The sequence below is a fragment of the Etheostoma cragini genome, chromosome 1 (genome assembly GCF_013103735.1).
Source record: "Etheostoma cragini isolate CJK2018 chromosome 1, CSU_Ecrag_1.0, whole genome shotgun sequence".
Lineage (NCBI taxonomy): Eukaryota > Metazoa > Chordata > Actinopteri > Perciformes > Percidae > Etheostoma > Etheostoma cragini.
Window position 1 is genome coordinate 21967825 of NC_048407.1, and position 10725 is coordinate 21978549.

The 10725-nt window shown below is 38.6% G+C and overlaps 1 long non-coding RNA gene across 1 annotated transcript in view; it reads left to right on the forward strand.

Moving 5' to 3' along the window:
* Positions 1-9701, forward strand: part of LOC117945359 — a 15209-nt gene extending 5508 nt beyond the window's left edge. The window contains exon 3 of the long non-coding RNA XR_004656782.1: positions 9607-9701. This is a non-coding gene — a long non-coding RNA (uncharacterized LOC117945359). The remainder of the gene's footprint in view (positions 1-9606) is intronic.
* Positions 9702-10725: the final 1024 nt, after the last annotated feature.

Consider the following 10725-nt stretch of genomic DNA (forward strand, 5'->3'; position numbering starts at 1 on the left):
AGCTGAACAGTCAGGCAGCTTTTCCCAATTCACAAATGTATACCTTCTCGACGCCTCAATCCTCCGGCTTGTGACGCGGAAATCATTCTCAGCACGCCATGTTGATGGACGTCCCATTTATTAAACTGCACATCGAGGAGAGAGAAGGCTCCTTGGAGGAATTATAATTGAGGATACACCGATGTATCCTCTGTGGAAGTCTTTTTACTTGTGGCAGCTAAACAAAGAGGCATGACAGCACTAAAGAAGGAGAGAGAAGATATTATATGCGGCCCATGGGTTAAAATAATGCCGTTTTTCTATTACACGGTACCTGCTCGTACCTGCTATCTACCTTCAACTCTACTTGCCTTTTTTGGTATTCCATTATGAAAAAAGTACCTGGTTCCTGCCAACAGGTACTTTTTTAGGATCACCTCCGTCGAGATTCCAAGCGAGCTGAGTCAATACCAAAAGGTGACGTGAAAAATTGCAGACTACTGATTAGTCGGAGAGAATTGTCACTAATCACTGCGTCATCATTGACGGATGGGCGGGGATGTCCTAAACAAACCCGCCACTTTTAAATAGCTTAGCCTGCAGTGTTTTTTTTGCTGCCTCCGGCTTCTTCTGAAACTAGATTTCAAGTATTTTCGCTCAATTTTCATTTTCCTTCAGTACTCCATCTGGATTTAAGGTATATTCGTGGGTTTTCTTCGGCCCAAAATTTGGCGGTCCAATGAATAATGCTGAGAATCAGTTTCATATGTCTCTATGACAATGTTTCCCAAACTTAGGGTCGGGACCCATAATGGGTCGCAGACCCGTTTTATTGGGTCGCCAATTGGCAGAGAGCAGACTAAATGCTCAGCATGACCTCAGAAGGGCACTTTCAAAAACCGAAAGTAGACTAGATCAGCTGGTTGATATCTTCAACCACAGATTAGAGACACAGGAAGGAGAATAGAGACCTTTTCTGTGTTTTTTTTTACTTTTATAATGGAATAAATACACTTCATATACATTTAAATTCATGGTTTTGTTCCGTAGATTTGGGTCCCGGGGAAACACCAAATTTCTCTTTTGGGTCTTGAGCTGAAAAAGTTTGGGAACCACTGCTCTATGATGACCAACCACGCTCGCCTCACGCATGAGGTGGTATTAAATCTGCAATGGAAAAAGATGGACGGGTCAACACGGCGGAGTCGAGCAGGTACCATGTAATGGATAAATGCTCTAACTTTTTGAATTGGGCCACTCGGATCACGGAAATTTAAATTCTGATTAATAGCGGGTGAGTACCATAATACATGGTACTATTACCAAGGGTCATATTAACGTTCTCTGGTGCGTCCCTATAAAGATGCTTGTGATACAGCTGTATAATTGTATTATTATAACTCCAAAAGCTTAAAGGTCTAGTTCTGTTTCCTCTTTCAAGTTTAGAACTACAGTTACTTTTGCGGCTTAAATGTCTGTCGTTATCTGCTGCAGTGACATTGATTTGCAAAGACTGTTAAAACATTTGTATTTAAAAAAAATCACTAACAATGCCCTACTGTTTAAAGGGTCAGTTCACCTAATTTACAATAATATATCTTTCCACTTATGTGTGATCTTGAGTAATTCAAAATTCATCTACTGAGGTCTTGAGATATACCTTTCTGAGATTTTTGCCACCACTATAAAAAATGTGGCGGAAATCCAACAATATGGGTTAATGGAACTGCATTTGTGCTGCTCTGGAAAAATCTACTTATGCTCTACTTTAGCTCAATGCCCACTTGAGTAAACAAGCACTTCACCATCTATATACTCTGATAGTAATTCAACTTCATGTTAATTAAACTTAATTTCTACCTCAATTGCATAAACGTAAGTGGGACGGGGGCGTGGTGGGAGAGTGAAGTGTGAAGGGTTGACTGATCCCCCTGAGATTGGAGGCGTAGGGCTCTGTTGGGAGCATTAAAGCGCTTCGTAGTTTGAAACAGAAAAATCGAGGACTATCAGGGATCACAGGAAGCTGCAGTACACTCTGAGAAAAACCATCTCCCACTCCTGGTTGGATCTGTGTGTGTTTGTGCATTTGAGTGTTGCTTAGAAACATGCCAGCATCTCTTTTAGCATGGTCTTTTGATGTCAATGTCGATTGTTGGCCACACTGACTCCCACTCACTCTCACTGCACTCTAGAGTATGCTTTATACTCAGCATATGATTGAGCAGATTAAATCTCCATTAAAGATTAGTCCCAGTGCTCTGCAGACGAAACAAATGGCAACAAGGAAACACAATAGGACTGAGGCAGAAAGCTTTTGCTTTCATAATGTCCACAACTGAACAACTATTACTATGTACTTTTGTATGTGTACTTGAAATACAGCTTTATAAAAAGAAAATACATTCTACCATGGCATTTACCGCATTTGGCAATTTCAATTATCATTTTGACTTTACCCTTTAAATCACAGCTGTATGTTCAAGTGGTTACTAATTTCCACTACAATTTCAAATAATTTCTAATTTGAATAAATTAAAAGGACTCAATAAATAGTGGTAGTCATTTAAACAAAACCCTGCTGCAACCAAAAGGTTTTGTTAAAACACCCCTTTTTGAGTGATACAAAATGGACTGCTTGTTCCATTCCTAGTAAGGGTTGCCACACAGGTATGACAACCCAAATATATTAAGTTACATAGTATAGCCTCAGAAATAAGTTTTGTGGGCAGTGCCACAGGTTTGAGGAGAATAAGCCATACACCTAAGACTGAGGAGTGACAGGGGTGGTAACATTATAGGTTTCTCATTTGGTTTCTTTTTACTGCAGCGATTTGCAAGAAAATCTAACTTAATGTAATAATCTTGAAGATTGACATTCAAATAAATGTCTGTAAAAAGGAACATGCCAACTTTTTGGGATGTTAGCTTATTCACAGTATCCTCCATAGTTAGAGAAGTTCATACATAACATAATCTGTGTGCATTTGGCCATCTTACAAACTGGGAACCATCTTCTCATAAGCCGAAGCATTGCAACTTTGTTACTTGGGCAGAGTGATTTGTTAGTAGCACACAAGAAGCCCCTTGCTGAGGAGCAGAGAACAACAACGGTGCTTTTTAGAAGTTAAAATCACATGCTAATCAATCCGCCCAAGTAGCAGTGCTTCAGCTTCTGAGAATATAATTCCCAGTTTGTATACCATAAGAAGAGGGCTGTGTCTCATGCGATCTTGTTGTCTGTACACGCTGCGAGTATACAAATCACAACGTGTAAATAGGAGAATGTTGGCGTTAATTTGTCACTTACTGGGAGCAGTAGGCTAGTTGGAGCCGGTTACCTCCAGCATCAGTAGTAAGCTAGGCTAGCGGTGGGTGTGCCAGACAGAGTTCCCACACGCACGGAGATGAGAAGGGTATGTATGGACTTATCTAACTTTGGAAAATACGGTGAATAAGCTAAAGTCCCAAGAAGTCAACGTATTCCATAAAGTCCCTACGTATTGCCGAATTGAGTAAGATAATGGTGACTGAGCCTATGGCCCACCAATGAAAGCCCTTTGGGTCTCTCTGGGAAGTAAGATCCTAAAACAAACCTGCAATTACTGCTTAAGAACAAAAAGGAGCTCTTCGAGATTGTAAAGTTAACTATTTTAAACAGATAGAACTGCAAAGTTTCTGTTGGTGATATGAGCTGACTGCAGCTGCCAACGAGATTCCATCAACAAAAACTCTGTGACAAAATCAAGTACTACTGTTGATTTTGGAACATTAGACCAGTGCGTTCAAGGAGCACAGACGTTTGCCATTAATGCAATATCTAAGTTGGAAATCATGTTGATTGTCTAGTTGATTGTTTTTCAGAGCTGTGTAGGGTTTAATAGAGAAAAACATCCTTAGCCTGTGGGTGGTAAAACATTCTCCTTTTCTATTAGAATACATACTGTGTACATCGACATTTGTCTTATGCTGATCCTTTGAACCAAAAGAGATGGTGAAATCTAATGTCATTCTAGATGTTCTGCTACAACTGTCACATTAGTGGTAATGAAAGTCACTGGTCAAGCCACATTAGTTATGGTTGTCCTGCAAAGTCTCAGCAAAATGATCTTAAATGTGTGAGCCGGTACAGCTCTTCAAACAACAGCAAATCAATTGGGCTTCAATGTATCTGGTTTAAAATGGGGTGCTACCCACTATTTGAATGTGACAGATAAACCATCCGCAAAGAAGCAAGACAGCTTAAATCCCAACGGAAAGATTTTATTAGACCAATCGGCAGAATCTCTCTCTCTCCCTCACTCAGTCATTCAAATTATGTACCTCATCAGCATTGACACAATCACTCCCCATCAAACATAGGTAGAACGGCAAGTCCTTTGATAAAAGTGATGTAATTTTCTGCCCTGCTGAAGAGTTGTTATCATCTTCAATCCTATCCTAGGGAAACTGAATAGTGTAATATAATGTGTCAAGGCACTATGCAAAGCTACACTTGCTAGTATGTTTACCATGGGGGTAATGAATGCAAAAATCAACTCTACCAGACAAAGCTGCCATAGTCATAGCTGTAAGACACTGTTAATCTTCCTGGGAAGCAATTAATGCAGGGATACAGGCTTGCATGCCCAAATTATTTGTAAATCATAAGTTTCTTCACTACTGCACATTTTATAGCATCATTGATAAATAACCTGCATCTTATGTTTGTCAACAAAAAGATGAGAAGAAGAGACATATTTGCATGTTTGTTGTGGGCTTAAAATGTACAGTTCTAGAAACATCTTGCCACGTGCACACTGCATAGAATGTCATAGGCACACATGACCCATATGCTTGAACAACAGCAAAAATTAAATATTGTGTAGCAGTTGGAAAGCACATTGTGCAACACATACAAACCAAAATATGAAATCCTACAAGGCAGTTACCCAAGATAAGCACAAAAAACTGAGAGCTATAGAACAACCACTGGGTTTAATATAAGGGAGCTATAGCACAGAAATGACCCTGTAGCTAAAGCTACTTAAAACCAAGTGTAATTACACCAATCACAACTAAACTAAAACAATCATTATAGTAGGAAACCCACAGCACAGAAAGATTGTGCCAGATATCTCACCCTGTAAAAATGGACAACAAGCTCCTAAAACATTAACTGAAAGTAGGGGAGAGCATTATTTTCTTCTATAGCCAAAATAAATTGCTGTTTGCACTACAAAAAACCATCAAATGAAACCAGATGGAAGTAGCCTCCCACAACTGCTTTAGTTTCCACACACTTGAGAAGATGGATTGTGTTGTATTAACCCTTGTGTTGTTTTCCCAACAACCATGAAAAAAAAAAGTTTGGTCGCTTTTATTAACGTTATTGTCGGTTTTTGTGGGTGCTTTTTTTTAGGTTTTTTCTAAAGCTCTTTGATATTTTTAATGAGGACATTTTCAGCGCTTATTTCAATGGCCCATTATTTGTGACAAAAATAAATAAATTAACTGAAAATGGGTCAATTTCACCCAAGGACAACATGAGGGTTAAACAAATGGTGGCTAACATTTGCTTTCAATTTAGGACAGTTTTAAATTATTTGCACCAAAGATGGAACAAATGGGCTCTTGCAACAGAACTGTTCATGCATTTATGTATGATACGTTCACTAATGAAACTTATCATTCATCAACTCCACAATAAGCAATCTGATAGTGTTTTTACAGCCTACATTAATGGCAATACAGACATGCCTTACGTGGCGTTACCGTCAGTATAACCAGCTAGAAAAACATGTCCGCTAAAATGTTGATGACATTCAAGTTTACCAGTCAACTGTGGGTAAACATTATTTGAAATTACCTGCCAGCAAAAGTCACATTTTAAGAGCAAAGAACACAAAAGCTGTACAGGTTATGCAGAGTTATAAGAAACCATAACATGCTCCAAGGTCAGGTCTTCAAAGCACAAAGAAAGGAAAGGATTGCAGACACTCAGTCAATCAGTCCTTAAAAAAAGCCAATACCCACCAATCAATGAGCTGCCCCCCTAACAGTGCATATAAACAACTTGAACTACCCAAAGTGTTATAAAACACAATGCTGCTCTGACTTTCAGCCAAACAATTCACAAATGTAGATGTTAAAAAAACCTCAGGCAAGCTATGCTGTGCTATTCTTATATCTAATTTGTATGCAGCTTGAGTCCTTAAACATGGAAAATGAATCGCCCGAGGTCTCTGAACTTGTCGTGAACCTGCTCCATTTACTAACTCACAGACGGGTCAATTTATGAGTTGCACACGACACATGTACATCCCATCAGCAGATACAAGAAAGAAAAGGAAAAAGAAAGGAAAAGCCCTAGTATATTTTTATACTTTGATAAAAAAGGATTACACGTGTGGTAGAAATGTTCATTGTTTTAAATGAAGCATCATTGAAGTGCCAACAATATGACGTTAAATCCCACCCTTGCCCCGGGGGAACAGGGGGCATGCCCCCCCCCCCCCCCCCCCCCCCCCCCCCCCCCCCCCCCTCATAGACATTTTGTGTCTATAAAAGAATGTAAAATTTGTTGGCCTCTGACACATTGTAATGCCACTATTTCATGATATACACTGACCTGATATACACTGAGTTTAATTGTTGGTAAGGATAGTTGGACATTGTTAACACTCCCAGCTGGCATACAGTCGCCTGGAGGGTGTAGACAAAGAGCTTGGAGTACTGGTGCACTTTTTTTTGCATTTGACTACTGTAAGTTTCAGTACAATGTTAACTATGTCAGGGAAGCATTTGGCAGAACTGTTCAAGTATGAGATGTATGTATTTGAAAATGTATTTTTATTTATTTTCCTAAGGACTGAAGTATGAAGTCTCAACATAAAAATAAAAAGTAAAAAAAAAAAGACTAAAAAGTCTTTTTCAGGGGTTAATGTCTGTCTACATTTGAAAATTATACATTTATGGTAGAATCAAATGTTAGTCTTGTGTATTGCAAGTAATGAAATAATGGAAGTACAAGAGAGTTAATTGGATTTCTCTTCAGTAAAATTAAAGTACATACAGTACATGTATATCAGGGGAAAAATGTGTATGTATCGGGGTCGGCCAAAATGAGTTGGAAAATATCAAACTATCAAATATCAGCCAAAATTCAGTATTGTGTTTCTTACATATAACATGTCCATGGCTTGCTAGAGCCCCAGGATCATAATGCTATATAGGTAAAGTGCAGTTTCTATATCTCAGAGCACACTCTCCCTTCCACTCTCTCAATTCTGATGGGTTCTTGTGAATAATTTAAGGTGAAACTAATTACTTTAAACCAATTCAGTGGGGTTACCATGCAACTCATTTAAGAGGACTAATACGTTTCAAATCATGCATTACAAAGACATTCATCAGCACCAAGAAACCTAGCTTGACATCAGTGCTCTCCTTTACCCACCAGACTGACTACATTGAGTTTTATCAATTTTCCACCCTTGATCTTTTTGAAATCATACCAATACTGGTGAATTGATTAACATTTAACACTTGTGTGAAGTGGAGCTATTTCAACCAGTGATTGTGGAATTTGGAAATGGAAATTCTGCCTTCACGCAGGTCAGCCTTTTCTCAAAAATACAACTATATCATAAATATATTATCTCTGGTTGTAAACTGATAGAATTTCCCTTTTACCTTCAATCTGTGTTGTGTTCCATCCACAAATTAAGCAATATTACACAACAAGCTACCAGTAATGACGTCATCTATAACGATTTCCTATCCCTGTGTAACGTTAGTCGACCAATCAACTAGACCTAACATTAGCTTTGTGTAATTTTTTATATATCGAATAACTACAACACCATCATGACATGGCGTAAAGATAGAGACAAAGCTATCTGCGTGTATACAGCGTATGTCTACGCTGTATATCGCAGATTTTTGCCCTTTCATACTACTCTATATTATTTACATTTAAAAAGCACTTGCCTTACACTTTAGGTGGGTGGTAATATGAGAAAGCGGGCTTCATTTAGAGTTATTTGTCCGTGTTTACTCTAGCATGTTAAAGTAATTCTGACAATGTGAGAGAGTTGATATTCTTACCTGTTGTATCGGGTCTTTATAAAAAGAATATACATTGTTCCCAATGCAAAGCAAACTGGAGCTCTTTATGTTGACGGATTTAATTGTGAAACACTGTTCTGCTATTTAGCAGAATAAACAGCTGTGATAGCCAACGAAGAGTGACGGCTTCATCTGTAACACAACACAACACAAGAGAGAGAGTACACACCCGCTACACATGCATGTGTGACAGAGGAAGAAAACAGAAGCTGGAAACATACCTAGTTTCACCAGGTGGTGTAATTTTGGGACATTAGGTGAAACAAAAAAGCTGAAGATAAAAAGTCTTGTCATGTCTCTACCATTTTCCTCTCATTAATTGACCCCTTAGGGAGTATGATGCAATCGCAAGTGAGTCATCTGAAGCTTGAGCAAAAAAAGTGTCATCAACATGACTGCAGTAGTACTCTATATGACAGATAAGCCTGCACGATAATTACATCTGCAGCTCCGGGAAATAAATACAGTCTTCCACATGGCAGTTTTGTATATATTAGCTGAGTTAGGATGTTTCAGTTACTCAGTGGTTATCTAGTAGATTTGACTGTTTTAAAGTCGTGTTTACTTCAATAACCCAAAGTAATGAACACTATTTAAACACCAGTAATTAACCAAAACAAGACATCCAAATTTAATTTAATTTACTGGGATGGTTTACATAATTCATTGTGGATGCATCTGGTGCCCGCAGTAACAGCTGCGATCGCTGTGTCGTAGGATATTGTAGAGCCAAAATTCAGAGACTTGGTGAGTTAATGTTACTTCAGGAAGCACTGTCTTATCATACAGCCATTCCATCTTGTCATTTACTGAGACATAGAGCTGAACTACTTCTCTGCCTGAGACTGGTTACAATATGACCTACGGCTGTTATGTTAGACACTGACTTGAATGAGACCAGGAGTACCACTGTCTCAACCTACACAGCATGAGTTTCTAAGCTAGAAATTCACAGCTTTGAGTTTGCTTTTCAGTACTAAGTGGTCATTACAGAGCCCTATTTGGATGCAGGTTTAGTGCTCTTGCTGAGTTTGCAGGTAAACTCATTCAAACATCAGGAGGGCTACAGCTGGAGGTAGTGAAAAGCAATAGCCTGTTAGGAATATCTTGGCCCCCAAAGTTTGTGCTGTTTGTTTCATGTGTATCTTTAAATGTTTACCTCTTGAGGTGGCAAATGGTTTTCCAGAAGCACCTTGGTGCCGACCAAAAGTCCTTCTCAATGTCTTCTCCGAACTTCTCCCACACCCGATGCTTTGCCTCGGTCTGCAGCCCTTCAGGCCCGTTGGTACCTTGCCTCTGCTTCCGGAGTCCTCTGGGGTAACATATCCCTGAAAGAGCCACATAGAGTATTCCATTTAAGCTCTCCAAGAAGGCCAAATACTCCAAACTCTTGCTTGGTGCAAATGGACAAACAACGTCAGCGTTTTATTTGGAATTGTTTTTGACACTGAAATAATTTTTTGCTATTACACTGGGAAAATACAGAAAAAAATAGAATTTCAGGTACCAGTATCGGTTAAGACCATCACTTTGAGCAGACTGGATTGGCTGTAGTGATACAGTCTTTCTCTCTCCCTGTCAGCATTAGCTCTCTCTGCCTGGACTAGTAATGTATCTATGTAATGACCTGTGGGTACTATGGCTGTCCTAAACGATTATTTTAAATTAAATTAATTTGTAGTGCAACATGAAGCCAGATGTAGGCTATCAATCCAACAACAGCAAAAAGTCACATCTAGGAGGAATACAAAAATGAAAACTTAAAGTAAAGAGTAAGTGCTAAAAGAGTAGCCTGTGTTTGCTTTTTTAACAGTATAAATATACTATAATATATATAAAGAAACACGGCAATGTATAAAAGGCTCCATTACCTTGTACCTCAAGTTACGGCTCAGTAGCAGACGTTTTTGTAAAACAGGCTAACGATTGTGTCAAAACCAAGCAACTTGCTGTTGCATAGTCGTCAAATCACTGTACTGTCAGGAGAAACTCGACAGTTTTGATTTACATTAGCTGTTTAAGTTTAATTACTAATGTTAACTAGCATTTTAGTTAGCAATAATTAGCCTGTGCCTATGTTATCTCCTAACATATACCTATGCTCTCAGTCTCTGCTGATTGGAAATGATTTGAGATTTCTCTTGGCACAGCTACTAGAAGACTTACGTTATCTACGTCGTCAAGCTCAGTTGGAGGCTGTGAAGTTAGGCTCAGCACTCACCGGAAAAGTGCTTCTAATATTGTTCACTGGTCTCCGTTGAGAGCAACAGGATCTGTTGGTCCGTTTTTTAACTGTCTATGCTACTAACCAGTCAGTTACCAGTACATGGGTAGTACTATTGTGCACCCGTTGTTTTCACTACCAGTCAGGAGAAATACTTTCATAAACAACCATGTATTATTGTCCACACAATATGCCTACAATTGATAATTTGGGGCTTTGTTGTTAGAAAGAATATTGCTTTGAATTTTTTGTTAGTTAGAAATAACCTTATTTACATGTACTATATTTCATTTTTCACATTAACGTTTGTGCGCATATCACAAGTGTCAAGAAGAATGACAAAAGATCCTTTAACTGAGCATGAAAATAAACATTTTGTTAAGATATTAATAAAATGTACCAAATGTACGTATGTC